The sequence below is a fragment of the Bombina bombina genome, chromosome 12 (genome assembly GCF_027579735.1).
Source record: "Bombina bombina isolate aBomBom1 chromosome 12, aBomBom1.pri, whole genome shotgun sequence".
NCBI classification, from domain to species: Eukaryota; Metazoa; Chordata; class Amphibia; order Anura; family Bombinatoridae; genus Bombina; species Bombina bombina.
Window position 1 is genome coordinate 54,265,416 of NC_069510.1, and position 17,642 is coordinate 54,283,057.

General features: G+C 39.1%; 1 protein-coding gene across 1 annotated transcript in view; it reads left to right on the forward strand.

The window, feature by feature from the left end:
• Positions 1–17,642, forward strand: part of LOC128642832 (discoidin domain-containing receptor 2-like) — a 1,143,904-nt gene that overhangs the window by 270,996 nt on the left and 855,266 nt on the right. The gene's annotated exons all lie outside the window — the stretch shown is intronic.

The window sequence follows — 17,642 nt, forward strand, 5'->3', positions numbered from 1 at the left end:
TTGGCTGCGAATCTGCAGGGGGCGGCATTGCACCAGCAATTCACAAGAACTGCTGGTGCAATGATAAATTCCGACGGCGTATGCTGTCAGCATTTATCGATATGCAGCGGACATGATACGCTACATCGTATCATGTCCGCTCGCACATTAATAAATATACCTCAAAATATAAATGTTTATGATTCAGACAGATCATGCAGTTTTACAACATTTTCCAGTTTACTTCCATTGTCAAATTTTGCACAATTTTTATATTCACACTTCCTGGGGAACAAGCTTCTACTGAGCATGTGCACAATCTCACAGGGTATACGTATACTAGTCTGTGATTGGCTGATGTCTGTGACATGATACAAGGGGCCTGGAAAATGGGAGAAAAAATAAATTTGTCACAAAAAAAATCTACTGCTTATTTGAAATTGAGAGTAGGGGGTATATTATCATAGTGCGAGCGGACATGATACAATGTAGCGTCTCATGTCCGCTGCACATCGATAAATGCCGACAGCATAGGCTGTCGGCATTTATCATTGTACCAGCAGTTCTTGTGAACTGCTGGTGCAATGCCGCCCCCTGCAGATTCGTGGCCAATCGTCCGCTAGCAGGGGGTGTCAATCAGCCTGCATTGAGTGGTCCTTTAAGCAACTCATTTTGGACATGAGTGCATCTCTGTTGCAATTCCAGATCTTAGTTTGTTGCACTTTCACAAGAAGAAATCTGACTCCAAAAAGAGCTGAATGCCTCAAGCGGCTGCCTTCTGCATTCAGCAGCTAATGAAACAGCAGAATGCACATCCCTAGTCAGTAGACAACAAGGATTATAAATTTAGTATAAAATGCATTTATTTACATTTGTTATCAGTTCAAGCCAATTAGGGACAGATATCTAGTATATCTAGTCAGCAGAGTGCATTTCAATTTCTGAGTATTAGAAATTGCTCAATTTTCAGAGCTAAATTACATGAAAATGGGGCAAAATAAATAATAAAAACATGTTGCAAAGTAGTTTCATTTTATATATATATATATATATATATATATATATATATATATATATTTCAAGCGATGGTGTAAGTGCACTCTCACCAACTTCTGCAGCTTGTCAGGGTGCTGTGAGATAGTAGATAAAATGTAGTAAAGAAGCACTCACTGAACGGTTCCAACTGTGACAAAAGACTTTAATTCAAACGAGTGACGTTTCGGGACAGTAACAGTCCCTTCCTCTGACAAGTTAACAATGTGAAAAAACAGGCCTTAAATAGGCTCCAAAATTACCCTCCCCACGAGTGTGACCAATCATGGTCAAGATTACATAACCTATCTTACCCAGTGACCAATAGTAATCAATAATGCAATAATACAAAACAAGTGTAACTAGTGAATTAAAACATAAGACCCCGTGTTGCTAATAGAATGGGGGGAATAATCTCAGTCCAACCATATACACAAGGCAGCTAAATAGCTTTAAAATTGTAAACAAAGTGAGAAAAGGGAACAGAAATAAGGGGATCGCAATCTAACCAATCGTTGTAGTCCCAGCCATAGAGATCGTAATTCCACCAATGGGCAATCATCTAACTTATGGGAATCATAATAGCACCAATCATCGGCCATATGACACTCAGTGTCCGATGCGTCATAGCTATATGCTTTCCAGTTACGCCCACCTGTCACTGGCGATGCCTGTTTATATATAGCAACAAGGGAAAAACCGATCGCTGTTTGTCAGTCATAGACAAATACAGCACTGGGACCGCCCTTAGTTACACAGCATGAGATCAAGTAATATAGCTGATTTCATACAGAGTTAATGTTAGTGTTACCCCCTTAGACACCTAAGGAATACCACAGCGAACCTAGTGCTGTCAAAAAAATGACGAAAACTAACCTATCAGCGGTGTGTCCACACCCCCGTGGGCGTGACAAAACATCGGTAGATACTGCCTGTATCTATATGTCAGCTTAAAAATGTGCTCACCTAATAGGATCATACCCTTATCACTCATCTGTAGATGACAAGTGATATCTCTCTTAAATCACTCACATTAACCGACAGTGACAAACATGGTTATCAAAAAAGATGACGAAAACTAACCTATCAGCGGTACGTCCACACCCCCGTGGGCGTGACAAAACATCGATAGATACTGCCTGTATCTATATGTCAACTTAAAAATGTGCTCACCTAATAGGATCATACCCTTATCACTCATCTGCAAATGACAAGCGATATCTATCTTAAATCACACACATTAACCGACAGTGACGAACATGACTATATTAATGTAACATTACTAGTAAGTGTTTGTTTTTTGTCCTAATAGCAAAAAAATGTGATCCATATCTATTTTTATTTTTTATTTTTAAGGTCCCTACATACAGACTCATAACTCCCTAAAAAAATAAACTACAAACAAAAAATGTAAAAGTGTATAATAATAAAATCAATTAAATCATGTTAAACCAAAAAAAGGTAAACATATATGTATAAAACAACATATTAGCTATTCTATATCCATAATAGAAAATAGCAAAAAAGTGAGATGTGTATCACTGTCGGCGCCTTGTGAGGGCACCGCAAGCTTGGCAACTATCTATCAATAAGTATGGCGCTGATTATAGGTTTTAGTGTGAGGCAGACCACCCAAACTAAAGAGCAACACGGGGTGTCAACAAAGTGAGACATAAAATACAAAAAATACAATAAAGTTAAAATTAATTCGTCCATATAATGGACAAGAAAATAACAACATGATGATGAGAGAACCACCTATGTATATTACATAAGGGCAATATAGGACTGAGAAATCAGCATTGTCTACAGTTATATTGTGCTCTTAGATCGGTCATCTGTACTCTGGGTCGAGAACTGTATGAAATCAGGAGAACTCAAGATAAATAAAATAAAAAGAAATAAAAATAAAATTAAAAATAAAAATAAAAATAAAAATATAAAAAAATATAAAAAAATAAGAAAAAAGAAAATAAAAGAAACAAAAATAAAATAAAATACGTAAAAAAATAAAACTAAATAAAGTAAAAATGAAAATAAAAAAATAAATAATAAAACTAAACATAAATATAACAAAAGATAAAAATAAAAATGAAATAAATATAAAATATAGATATAAATATAAAAAAGATAATAAAAATAAAACTAAAATAAAATAAAATAGAATAAAATAGAATGCAAGAAATAGATTGAACAACATAAATACGCACATGCACATCCACACAAAAGTACATACATATCTGCACCCACTCAAATATACTAAAAAACCAAAAAAGAAATAAAAAAAAAATGAAAAGGACGAAGAAAGAAGAAAGGAGAAAGAGAAAGAAGTAGAAGCAGAAAAAAGGCCAGTACTGAATAAGACAAGATCAGCCACCCAGTGGGTACTGAGATATAGAAAAACAAAAATAATAAATATGAAAATCAAGTTGAAAAAGAAATAGAACAAAATGGAGACTAAGGGCTAATGGATCATGGGCTCTCAATAAGATGGACATCAAAGTTCATATAGCCTGGACCTCAAAGTTCATAGATAACATTGCCATCCTGTGTGGGTATTAAGACCCCTGGGGCTGAGGGTCCCCAGTTCATAGATCCACCTTGATTCTTTGCGAAGTAGCATGTTATCTCAGCAGGGGGTGTCAATCAGCCTGCATTGAGTGGTCCTTTAAGCAACTCATTTTGGACATGAGTGCATCTCTGTTGCAATTCCAGATCTTAGTTTGTTGCACTTTCACAAGAAGAAATCTGACTCCAAAAAGAGCTGAATGCCTCAAGCGGCTGCCTTCTGCATTCAGCAGCTAATGAAACAGCAGAATGCACATCCCTAGTCAGTAGACAACAAGGATTATAAATTTAGTATAAAATGCATTTATTTACATTTGTTATCAGTTCAAGCCAATTAGGGACAGATATCTAGTATATCTAGTCAGCAGAGTGCATTTCAATTTCTGAGTATTAGAAATTGCTCAATTTTCAGAGCTAAATTACATGAAAATGGGGCAAAATAAATAATAAAAACATGTTGCAAAGTAGTTTAATTTTATATATATATATATATATATATATATATATATATATATATATATATATATATAAATAAAATCTCAATGTGTCTACTGTTTATTAAAAAAAATAACTGTCTGTTGGTTTGTATCTATCCATTTTTTTTATTTATTTATTTTTTCTTGTTTCCTGTGTGGGTAATTAGGGGTGTGATTTTATTCAGCTGTTTGGGCCTAGCTAGGCTATAAATTTAGCACATTTACTCTTGGAGCTTGCTCTTTCAGGGTTGCTGCATTGATTCTCTGTTAAAGTAAGATTGTCTGTTTTAGTATAATAGTTATCTAACCAAGGTAGTTAGGCAAACAAGGGTTTGGAGTAAGGGAAATATAATTATTGTATACTTTTAAGTTAAATATTTTAGCAAGAATGTGTGAGAATCTTATTCAGTGTGCAGCATGCCAAATGTTTGCATCACTGGAGCAGCCACTTCAGGGGTTATATGTTTGTGGTAAATGTGAGCATATTGTCTCTTTAGAAACTCATATTGGAGTTCTGGAGGAACGAATTGCAACACTGCATGAAATTCAGACACTTGAAAGGGAAATGGATAGGACTGAGCTAATTGTTATTGGTTCTAGCAGTGGGAATGGGGAGGATTCAGATGAGGAGACTCCAGGATGTAGCTGGGTCACAGTTAGAGGGCGAGGTAAAGGTAAGCGGAAGAGACAGGCCAGTTCTGAGCTGGTACACCCCAACAGATTTGCCAGATTAAGTGAAGATGTTGGGGATATCAGTTCAGGGGTGGCAGTGTCAGAGAGGGCTATGTTACCTAGTATATTGAACAGTCCTTTAGTTGTGGAAGAGCAGCATACTATGGTGGGCAGTTCTTCAGACATGGTAGAGGGGCATACAAGTCAGGGCCTGAGACAGATGTTGGTGGTAGGAGACTCTATTATTAGGACGGTTGATAGGGGTAATTTGTCATCCAGACCCTTTAAATAGAAAAGTTTGCTGTCTTCCAGGGGCTCGTGTTAGGCATATTGTGGAGCGTATTGATAGATTGTTAGAGGGATATGGGTCTGATCCTGCAGTCATGGTGCATATTGGTACTAATGAAGGAATCAGCAGGAGATGGAGAGTCCTAAAAAATGACTTCAGGGAGTTAGGTAGCAAGCATAAAGCAAGGACCTCCAAAGTAATATTTTCTGAGATATTACCAGTGCAATGTGCTAATTCAGTAAGGCAGAAGGAGCTAAGGTCTGTTAATTCATGGTTAAAAACATGGTGTAAAAATGAGGGGTTTGACTTCTTAGAGCACTGGGCTGACTTTTCACTTGGGTACAATTTGTACAGTAAGGATGGATTGCATCTGAATGACATGGGTGCAGGTGTGTTGGGGAAAGGATAGTAGCAAGTTTAGAGAATCTTTTAAACTAGGCAAAGGGGGGGGGGGAGGGTCTGTTAGAACACAATATAGAGAGATCAGTCTGTGAATCTGTCAGTCCTTTGATATCTCAAGGAAATGTATGACAACAAATGCAAGAAGCATGACAGGTAAAATGGGGGAGCTGTCGCTCTTAGTTGCAGAAGAGGACTATGATGTTATCAGTATAACTGAAACTTGGTGGGATGATTCACATAACTGGGCAGTTAACTTAGAGGGGTATACTTTATTTAGGAGGGACAGAAATAATAAAAGGGGTGGAGGAATCTGCATGTATATTAAACCTAACCTTAAACCTACAATAAGGGAAGATATTTCTGATACAGGCAACAATGTAGAGACCCTGTGAGTGGAAATAAAGAGTGGGGGGAAAAATCCTAAAAAAATATTACTAGGAACATGCTACAAGCCCCCAACATTAGTAACCTGGATGAAACTCAACTACTAATACAAATAGGTAAGGGTGCTAATTACAGTGCTGTAATTATGGGAGATTTTAACTACCCTGATATAAACTGGGCCAATGAAACTAGTAATTCAGCTAAGGGGGATAGATTTATAAATGTTCTCAGGGATAACTTCTTGTCACAATTAATAGAGGAGCCAACTAGGAGTAACTCTATATTGGATTTAGTGCTATCAAATAATACAGATTTAATATCAAACATAGAAGTCAAAGAACATTTAGGTAACCGTGATCATAACATGGTCACATTTGAAATTTCTTTTCATAAGAAGTGTCTTAAAGGTTTAACCAAGACTTTTAATTTCAAGAAAGCAAAATTCAACGATTTAAGGATATCATTAAATAACATAAATTGGGACAAAGTATTATCTAATAAAAATACAGAGGATAAATGGATAACATTTAAAACTTGGTTAAATAAATATACATATCAACAAATACCATATGGTTATAAAAATAAAAATAAAAAATCCAAGCCAATGTGGCTGAATATAAATGTGTAAAAAACGCAGGGCATTTACATTATTCAAAGAAAATAGTACAGACTCAAAATTCCATATTTATAAGGAATGTAACAAAGCATGCAAAAATGCAATCAAATTAGCTAAAATTGAAAATGAAAAATTAATTGCAAAGGATTCTAAATCTAACCCTAAATGGTTCTTTAAGTACATAAATAGCAAAAAATCTAAAAAAGACAATATAGGTACATTAAAATGCGGGGAGGGTTGCATGATTAACAGTGACAGGGAGAAGGCTGAGATACTAAACCAGTTTTTTTCTTCAGTATACACAAGAGAGGAACCATTGGATGATACTTTGGAACAAAATAGAACATGCCAGCCCATACCATTAATTGGGTTATGCATAGAGGATATCAGGAACAAATTGGATAATATTAAGGTAAATAAAACTCCAGGCCCAGATGGAATACACCCAAGGGTGTTAAGGGAACTTAGCACTGTTATAGACAAATATCTACTCTTAATTTTTCAAGACTCATTATCCTCAGGCATGGTACCCAAGGATTGTCATAAAGCTGATGTGGTACCACTCTTCAAAAAGGGAAGTAGGGATGATCCAGGAAGCTATAGACCAGTTAGTCTGACATCAATAGTGGGGAAGATATTTGAGGGGATTATAAAGGATTATATTGATGAGCATATTCGTGTAAACAAGATTATGAGTTCTAATCAACATGGTTTCATGAGAAATAGATCATGTCAAACTAATCTAATTAGATTCTATGAGGGAGTAAGTAAAAATATAGATTTAGGGGAATCAGTTGATGTGATATACTTAGATTTTGCAAAGGCGTTTGATACAGTGCCACATGAGAGATTAATGCACAAAATTAAGGGACTGGGAATAGCTGAAAATGTTAGTTTGTGGATAAATAACTGGATTAAAGATAGGGAGCAATGAGTAGTAGTAAATGGATCATACTCAGATTGGACAAAGGTAATCAGTGGAGTACCCCAGGGATCAGTGCTGGGCCCTATTCTTTTTAATATTTTTATAAATGACTTGGAGCTAGGATTAAATAGCAACATCTCTATTTTTGCAGATGATACTAAGTTAAGTAAGGTCATTAGGTCACAGCAGGATGAACTTTCGTTACAAAGGGATCTGCAAAAATTAGAAGTATGGGCAGGTAAATGGAAAATAAGATTTAATACGGGAAAATGCAAGGTTCTACATTTTGGAAGTAAAAATAAGCAGGCAACGTATTATTTAAATGGGACAAGACTTACCCAAACACAGGAGGAAAGGGATTTGGGGGTAGTAATAGATAACAAGCTAAAGATGGGTGCACAATGCAGGGCAGCAGCGTCAAAGGCTAATAAGATACTAGCATGTATTAAGAGGCATTGACTCAAGGGAGGAAAGCATAATTCTGTCACTATATAAAGCCCTGGTAAGACCTCACCTTGAGTATGGAGTGCAGTTCTGGGGACCAATCGCAAAAAAGGATATTGCAGAACTAGAAAAAGTTCAGAGAAGGGCCACAAAGCTAATAAGGGGATTGGAGGATTTAACCTATGAGGAGAGGCTAGCCAAACTGGGTCTCTGACATGATTACTTTATATAAATATATTCAAGGCCCATATACAGAGATGGCAGAAGCTCTGTTTATTCCAAGAAATTCGTTTGTGACCAGAGGTCACAATTTAAGGTTGGAGGAAAGGAGATTTAATCTCCTGCAACAGAAACGTTTTTTCACTGTAAGAGTAATAAAAGTGTGGAACTCATTACCAAAGGAGGTAGTGAATGCCAATACCCTAGATACATTTAAAAATTATTTGGACACATTTCTGTCTATAAACAAAATTCATGGATATGATTGCTAGTAGTGGGATTATTTAGTGGGATTATTTAAGATTAACTGGAGCTTTTTGTATATAGTTTAGATTTGTATAAGGTTGAACTTGATGGACTTCGGTTTTTTATCAACCTCATCTACTATGTTACTATGTCCCTTTAAATTTGTGGCTGCAGACTTGCACATTTTAGCCTGCTCCACAGAGCCTCAAATGCTGCATATGCAGCTTAAAGGGATATCAAGCCCCCCAAAAATATTTTCTGATTCAGACAGAGCATATCACTTTAAAAAAGTTTCCAATTTACTTCTATTATTAAATTTGCTTTGTTCCCATAAAAAGAAGTCACGTTACACCCAAACCAAAAAATATTAGGGCCAAAAAAGGCCTAAAACCTGGGTGGGTCAGGGGTGGTGGGGACAGCAGAATTTTGAATGCCTAGGGCTGCACAAAACATAAATACGCCACTGGGTTAATTATTAACTGATTCATGTGTGGTTAAAAATCATTGAATTATATATGTATATGAATCTGCATATTCTAATTCTAAAAATAAGTGTCTCTTGCTAACAGTTTATTACTTTTTTATTACTTCTGCAAAGAGGTTAAAGGGACATGAAGGCCAATAATGTATTTCATGATTCAGATACAGAATACAATTTTAAACAACTTTCCAATGTATTTCTATTATCAAAATTGCTTCATTCATTTAGTATATTTTGTTGAAAAAGCAGCAATGCACTACTGGGAACTAGCTGAACTCATCAGGTGAAACAAGGCATATATGTGAAGCCATCAATCAGCAGCTAGCTCCTAGAAGTGCATTGCTTCTCCTGAGCCTAAATAATGAAAGAAAGTTTGGATTTTGTGTCCCTTTAAACCACTTACCACAACGTATTTCAACTTTGGATCAGGACACTACTTTTGTACCAATAAGGAGTGGACTACAAATATGTACAGCTGTGTTCAGGAGCTGCTCCTCCCAGGCCATACTGTGTTCACCCCTTTTATATATATTGTACCAAAAAAACCAAACATCAGATATAAATATAAATATTTATTTATGAATAAATAGAACATATTCTTCTATGTGAAGAACACTGTAATGTGAAATATTAATATTTTCTTGTTGGGTTAGCGCACTTTAGAATATGCAATTGGGTTTGTGCAGGAGTTGTGTATTATGTTTTTTCCACTTTTTTTTGCTTCATTTACTTCTATGGCAGAATAGGTTATCACACGTGCAATATTCTAAGTTTGGCTTTTTACGTTCGTTGGGTTAGCGCAAGAGCAAAAACGTTTTGCTTTCATCTTGTAATATGAGCGCAACTTGACGAGTGCAAAAAGCTTACTTCTAGCACAGTTAACGTTCAAGCGTTTAGCGTTAAATAGCGCTCCACTTGTAATCTGGCCCTAATTCGGATAATATTTCCTGTAAGGTCCATTATAGTTTCTTGGTTAGCCTTACCTGAATATAAAATATAGTGCAATATACTGTATATGTTTAGCTAATGTTGTCATAATTGTATGGCCACTTTTGAAAGCCCATCCCAGACTCCTCTGTGTGCCCTCCAGAAGGGGCAGTGTTCACAACCTGATATCACTGTCCTTATATTACTTATAAAATATTTCTCTTGTAAGATGTTTCGAGTCCACGGATTAATCCATACTTGTGGGATATTCTCCTTCCCTACAGGAGGTGGCAAAGAGAGCACCCACAGCAGAGCTGTCTATATAGCTCCTCCCTTAGCTCCACCCCCCACTCATTCTCTTTGCCTACTCTAAGTACTAGGAAGGGTAAAGTGAGTGTGGTGACAAAAATGTTAGTTTTTATTTTCTCAAGCAAAAGTTTGTTATTTTAAATGGTACCGGTGTGTACTATTTACTCTCTGGCAGAAAAAGGATGAAGATTTTTGCAAGGAGGATGATGAACTTAGCACTTTGTAACTAAGATCCACTGCTGTTCTCACAAGGGCTGAAGAGTACAGGAAAACTTCAGTTGGGGGAACGGTTTGCAGGCTAAACTGCATTGAGGTATGTTCAGTCTATTTTTTTTCTAGACAGACTGTGTTAATTCTAGAAAAGGCTGGCAATATCCCCATGAGGGAAGGGTAAGCTGTATTCAGACACTTGGTAGGAATCCCAGCTTGCATGAAGGGCTCATTAGTTACTGGTGACACTAATAGGAATAAACGTTTTGTTTATTTATAAAAAATGCAAATATAACATTTTTTGAGGGACTTTAAAGGGTCATTGTGGCTTGTTTAAGGGTTATTAACCCACATGGCTAGTTTAAGAAACACTCTCTTGTGTTTCTTTTAGGCCCCAAAACATTGAGTGAGGTGGGAGGGGCCTATTTTTGCGCCTCAGTTGCGCAGTTTCTTTTCTTCAGAGACATCCAGCTGCTTCTCCAGAGGTTCCTACTGTGTTTGAGGGCTGTAAAGAAGTTTTTTTTCCCCACAAATCGTTCCTAAAGGGGGTGCTGAACTTTATTTTACTGGTTTTTGACGTTTTGTCAATCCAGTTTTTACATTAAGGGGTTAATTGTTTATTTGCATAGCTGTGCAAAGTTACTAAGGCTTTATGATGCTACTGTAAACATTTTTGTTGAGTTTACTGCTTTTTTACACTGTTTTGCAGAGTTTGTGCAGCTTTTTTTCTCTTAAAGGCACAGTACCATTTTTTCTAAGTGTTATTTGCTTTGATTAAAGTGTTTTCCAAGCTTGCTTGTTACATTACTAGCCTGTTTAACATGTCTGACACCAAGGAAAATCCTTGTTCAATGTGTTTAGAAGCCATTGTGGAACCCCCTCTTAGAATGTGTCCCACTTGCACTATGTCTATAAATTATAAAGAGCATATTTTAGCACTTAAAAATATTGCAATAGATGATTCTCAGACAGAAGGAAATGAGGGTTTAACATCTAGCTCTCCCCAAGTGTCACAACCAGTAACGCCCGCACAAGTGACGCCTAGTACCTCTAGTGCGTCAAATTCATTTACTTTACAAGACATGGCCACAGTTATGAATACAACCCTCACAGAGGTTTTATCCAAACTGCCTGGTTTACAAGGAAAGCGTGACAGCTCTGGGTTAAGAACAAATGCTGAGCCGCCTGACGCTTTAGTAGCCGTATCCGATATACCCTCACAATGTTCTGAAGTAGGGGTAAGGGATTTGTTATCTGAGGGAGAAATTTCTGATTCAGGAAAGACGCTCCCTCAGACAGATTCTGATATGACGGCTTTTAAATTTAAGCTTGAACACTTCCGCTTATTGCTCAGGGAGGTATTAGCGACTCTAGATGATTGTGACCCTATAGTGGTCCCAGAGAAATTGTGTAAAATGGACAAATACTTAGAGGTTCCTGTTTACACTGATGTTTTTACAGTCCCTAAGAGGATTGTGAATATTGTTACTAAGGAGTGGGATAGACCAGGTATTCCGTTCGCTCCCCCTCCTGTTTTTAAGAAAATGTTTCCCATATCTGACACCATGCGGGACTCGTGGCAGACAGTTCCTAAGGTGGAGGGAGCTATTTCTACTCTTGCTAAGCATACAACTATACCTAGCGAAGACAGTTGTGCTTTCATTAATCCTATGGATAAAAAATTAGAGGTTCTCCTAAAGAAAATTTTTGTTCATCAAGGTTTTCTTCTTCAACCTATAGCATGCATTGTTCCTGTAACCACTGCAGCTGCCTTTTGGTTTGAGGCTCTAGAAGAGGCTCTTCAGATGGAGACCCCACTAGATGATATTTTGGACAGAACAAGGTTCTTAAGTTGGCTAATTCTTTTATTACAGACGCCGCTTTTCATCTTGCAAAATTAGCGGCTAAAAATTCAGGTTTTGCCATTTTATCGCGTAGATCGTTATGGCTTAAGTCCTGGTCAGCTGATGTGTCATCTAAATCTAAGCTTTTGTCTATCCCTTTCAAAGGTAAGACCCTATTCGGGCCTGCATTGAAAGAGATAATTTCAGATATTACTAGAGGGAAGGGTCATACCCTCCCTCAGGATAAGTCAAATAAGACAAGGACCAAACAAAATAATTTTCGTTCCTTTTGAAACTTCAAGAGTGGTCCCTCTACCTCTTCCCCTGCTGCAAAGCAAAAGGGGAACTTTGCTCAATCCAAGCCAACCTGGAGACCTAATCAGGCTTAGAACAAGGGTAAACAGGCCAAAAAGCCTGCTGCTGTCACTAAGTCAGCATGAAGGGGTAGCCCCTGATCCAGGACCGGATCTAGTAGGGGGCAGACTCTCTCTCTTTGCTCAGGCATGGGACAAGAGAAGTTCAGTATTCCTGGGCAGTAGAAATTGTAACCCAGGGACTCTCTTCTTTGGTGGTTGTCACAGGATCATCTGTCCCAGGGAATGTGTTTCCGCAGGCCAGAATGGGTTATAGTGATGACAGACGCCAGTCTTCTGGGCTGGGGTGCAGTCTGGAATTCCCTGAAAGCTTAGGGTTTGTAGACTCTGGAGGAGGCTCTCCTTCCGATAAATATTCTGGAATTAAGAACGATATTCAATGCTCTCCAGGCATGGCCTCAGCTGGCTTCGGCCAGATTCATCAGGTTTCAGTTGGACAACATCATGACTGTGGCTTATATCAATCATCAGGGCGGAACAAAGAGTTCCTTAGCGATGATAGAGATCTCAAGGATAATCCAATGGGCAGAGGCTCACTCTTGCCATCTGTCAGCGATCTATATCCCAGGTGTAGAGAACTGGGAGGCAGATTTTCTAAGTCGTCAGACTTTTCATCCGGGGGAGTGAGAACTCCATCCGGAGGTGTTTGCTCAGCTGGTTCGGTTATGGGGCACACCAGAGTTGGATCTGATGGCGTCTTGTCAGAATGCCAAACTTCCTCTTTACGGCTCCAGGTCAAGGGATCCTCAGGCTGTACTGATAGATGCTCTAGCAGTACCCTGTTCGTTCAACCTGGCTTATGTGTTTCCACCTTTCCCTCTCCTTCCACGTCTGATTGCCAGAATCAAACTGAAGAGAGCATCAGTGATTTTGATAGCGCCTGCGTGGCCACGCAGGACTTGGTATGCAGACCTGGTGGACATGTCATCCCTTCCACAATGGTCTCTGCCATTGAGACAGGACCTTCTGATTCAAGGTCCATTCAAGCATCCAAATCTAATTTCTCTGCAACTGACTGCTTGGAGATTGAACGCTTGATTCTATCAAAGCGGGGTTTCTCTGAGTTAGTCATAAATACCCTGATTCAGGCTTGAAAGCCTGTTACCAGGAAAATTTATCATAAGATATGGTGTAAATATCTTTTTTGGTGCGAATCCAAAGGCTTCTCCTGGAATAAAATCAGGATTCCTAGGATTTTGTCTTTTCTCCAAGAGGGATTGGAGAAAGGATTATCAGCTAGTTCCCTAAAGGGACAGATATCTGCTCTGTCTATTTTGTTGCACAAGCGTCTGGCAGATGTTCCAGACGTTCTGGCTTTTTGTCAGGCTTTAGTTAGAATTAAGCCTGTGTTTAAACCTATTGCTCCGCCATGGAGTCTAAATTTAGTTCTTAGAGTTCTTCAGGGGGTTCCGTTTGAACCCATGCATTCCATAGATATTAAGCTTTTATCTTGGAAAGTTTTGTTCCTAATTGCTATCTCTTCAGCTCGAAGAGTTTCTGAACTATCTGCATTACAATGTGACGCTCCTTATCTTGTGTTCCATGCTGATAAGGTGGTTTTGCGTGCCAAGCCTGGGTTCCTACCTAAGGTTGTTACTAACAGGAATATCAATCAAGAAATTGTTGTTCCTTCTCTGTGTCCTAATCCTTCTTGTAAGAAGGAACGTCTGTTGCACAACTTGGACGTGGTTCGTGCTTTGAAATTTTATTTGCAGGCAACCAAAGATTTTCGTCAAACATCTTGTTTGTTGTCTATTCTGGAAAGCGTAGGCGTCAAAAGGCTACGACGACTTCTCTTTCCTTTTGGCTGAAAAGCATCATCCGTTTGGCTTATGAGACTGCTGGACAGCAGCCTCCTGAAAGGATTACAGCTCATTCTAGAGCGGTAGCTTCCACATGAGCTTTTAAAAATGAGGCTTCTGTTGAACAGATGTGTAAGGCTGCGACTTGGTCGTCGCTTCATACCTTTTAAATTTTATAAATTTGATACTTTTGCTTCTTCGGAGGCTATTTTTGGGAGAAAGGTTTTGCAAGCAGTGGTGCCTTCCATTTAGGTTCCTGTCTTGTCCCTCCCTTCATCTGTGTCCTATTTGTATCCCACAAGTTAGGATGAATCTATGGACTATCATGCAAAATAAAACAAAATTTATGCTTACCTGATAAATTTCTTTCTTTTGCGATGTACCGAGTCCACGGCCCGCCCTGTCAATTCAAGACAGATAGTATTTATTTATGTAAACTTCAGTCACCTCTGCACCTTATAGTTTCTCCTTTTCTTCCTTGGCCTTCGGTTGAATGACTGGGGGGTGGAGTTAATGGGGGTGCTATATAGACAGCTCTGCTGTGGTGCTCTCTTTGCTACTTCCTGTCAGGAAGGACAATATCCCACAAGTTAGGATGAATCCGTGGACTCGGTACATCGCAAAAGAAAGAAATTTATCAGGTAACCATAAATTTTGTTTTTTATAATTTTCAATGGAAACCCCTTCCAAATCAGTTTCAGAGAAAAGAAATACATAAATATCAGTAGTTTGACATATTTCTGGAGATTCACATAACTCCAGATATTTTGGAAAATCTCTCCCTATCACCACCTCATGGGCTAAATTTGGTACTATTATTATTATCAGGTATTTGTAGAGCGCCAACAGATTTCGCAGCGCTGTAAACATAGTCGGTGTACAGGATAGCTTTTGTAGGGGTCAAGTGGGTAGAGGGCCCTGCCGAGATTTTCACTGTTTTAATCGGCTCTTATGAAGCGATCTGTAAACAGCTGGGCCCATAGGCTTACAATCTAAGGGTTTCAAGGGGAAAGCAATGGCGTTAGGAAAGGTTAGTGTTGGTTATATGCATCCCTGAATAGGAGAGTTTTTAGGGAGTGCTTGAAGCTGTTAAAACTAGGGGAGAGTCTTATGGAGCGAGGCAGGGAATTCCACAAGATGGGGGCCAGTCTGGAGAAGTCCTGTAAACGTGAATGTGAGGAAGTAACAAGAGAGGAGGAGAGGAGGAGATCCTGAGCTGATCGAAGGGGACGGGAGGGAGAGTATCTAGAGACAAGTTCTGAGATGTAGGGGGGAGCAGTGCAGTTGAGAGCTTTATATGTCAGGGTGAGGATTTTATGTTTAATCTTAGAGGCAAGAGGAAGCCAGTGAAGGGATTGGCAGAGAGGTGCAGCAGATGAAGAGCGACAAGTAGACAAGCAGAGAGAAGTGGCCTTTGGATTTTGCTGTAAGTAGGTCATTGGTAACCTTGACAATTGCTGTCTCTGTAGAGTGATGGGAACGAAATCCAGATTGCAGTGGGTCAAGAAGAGAGTTTAGTGTAAGGAAATGGGATAGACGTGCGTAAACTTGCTTTTCGAGGAGCTTTGAGGCAAGAGGGAGTAGGGAAATAGGGCGGTAATTGGAAGGGGAGGTTAGATCAAGGGAAGGTTTTTTGAGGATAGGTGTGACCAGTGCATGTTTTAGAGATGAGGGAAATATACCAGTGCTGAGGTTAAAAAAGTGTGTGAGTATGGGGGTGAGGGTAGAAGAGAAGGAGGGGAGTAGCTGTGAGGGGATGGGGTCGAGGGGACAGGTAGTGAGGTGGGAGGACAGTATAAGGGCAGAAACTTCATCGTCATTAACAGGGGCAAAAGAGCTGCATATTTGGATATTTGGGTTTTGGGTGATCGTGAGCTTTTGAGGGGGTGGGAGATTGGAAGTATGTTGAGAGCTGATTTCACTTCTGATGGAGTTAATTTTGTTGTTGAAGTGGCTTGCAAAATCTTGAGCTGAGAGAGAGGTTGTGTTAGGAGGTGGGGGTGGGCGGAGAAGAGTGTTGAACGTGTTGAACAGACGTTTAGGGTTAGAGGAAAGAGTAGAGATGAGATTAGAAAAGTATTGTTGCTTATAAAGATTAAGGGCAGAATAGTAGGAGTTCAGCATGAACTTGTAGTGAAGAAAGTCAGCTGAACTCCGAGATTTCCTCCAATGTCGCTCAGCAGTACGGGAGCATCTGCGTAGGTATCGTGTCAGAGGAGTATGCCAGGGCTGAGGATGAGAGTGTGGTTTCTGAGCTAAAGTTGGAGGGGCCAGAGTGTCAAAGACCGATGTAAGGGTGGAATTATACTGGCAGATAGATTGGTCAGGGCAGGAAAAGGAGGTGATGGATGAGAGGAGAGGTTTGAGAGAGCTAGCGAGCTGATGCAGATCTAGTGACTTAGTGCTTCTGTGAAGTTTGGTGTGAGGGGTAGAGGGAGGGGGAGTTGTAGGTAGGGAAGTGATGTTGCAAGTTAGGAGATGATGGTCAGAGAAAGAGGAAAAGTGGAGTTTTTGAAATTTGAAAGAGTGCATCGATAGGTGAAAATTAGATCAAGGGAATGACCATCTTTGTGAGTGGGAGAGTCAGTCCATTGTGACAGGCTGAAAGAGGAAGTCAGTTGAAGAAGTTGTATTGCAGAGGAGGCATTGGGATTGTCAAGAGGGATGTTAAAGTCGCCAAGAATGAGGGCAGGGGTGTCTGAGGAAAGGAAATAAGGAAGCCAGGCAGCAAAGTGATCTAAAAATTGAGTTGGGGAGCCAGGGGGGCAGTATATGACTGCAACACGTATACAGGGAGTGCAGAATTATTAGGCAAGTTGTATTTTTGAGGATTAATTTTATTATTGAACAACAACCATGTTCTCAATGAACCCAAAAAACTCATTAATATCAAAGCTGAATAGTTTTGGAAGTAGTTTTTAGTTTGTTTTTAGTTATAGCTATTTTAGGGGGATATCTGTGTGTGCAGGTGACTATTACTGTGCATAATTATTAGGCAACTTAACAAAAAACAAATATATACCCATTTCAATTATTTATTTTTACCAGTGAAACCAATATAACATCTCAACATTCACAAATATACATTTCTGACATTCAAAAACAAAACAAAAACAAATCAGTGACCAATATAGCCACCTTTCTTTGCAAGGACACTCAAAAGCCTGCCATCCATGGATTCTGTCAGTGTTTTGATCTGTTCACCATCAACATTGCGTGCAGCAGCAACCACAGCCTCCCAGACACTGTTCAGAGAGGTGTACTGTTTTCCCTCCTTGTAAATCTCACATTTGATGATGGACCACAGGTTCTCAATGGGGTTCAGATCAGGTGAACAAGGAGGCCATGTCATTAGATTTTCTTCTTTTATACCCTTTCTTGCCAGCCACGCTGTGGAGTACTTGGACGCGTGTGATGGAGCATTGTCCTGCATGAAAATCATG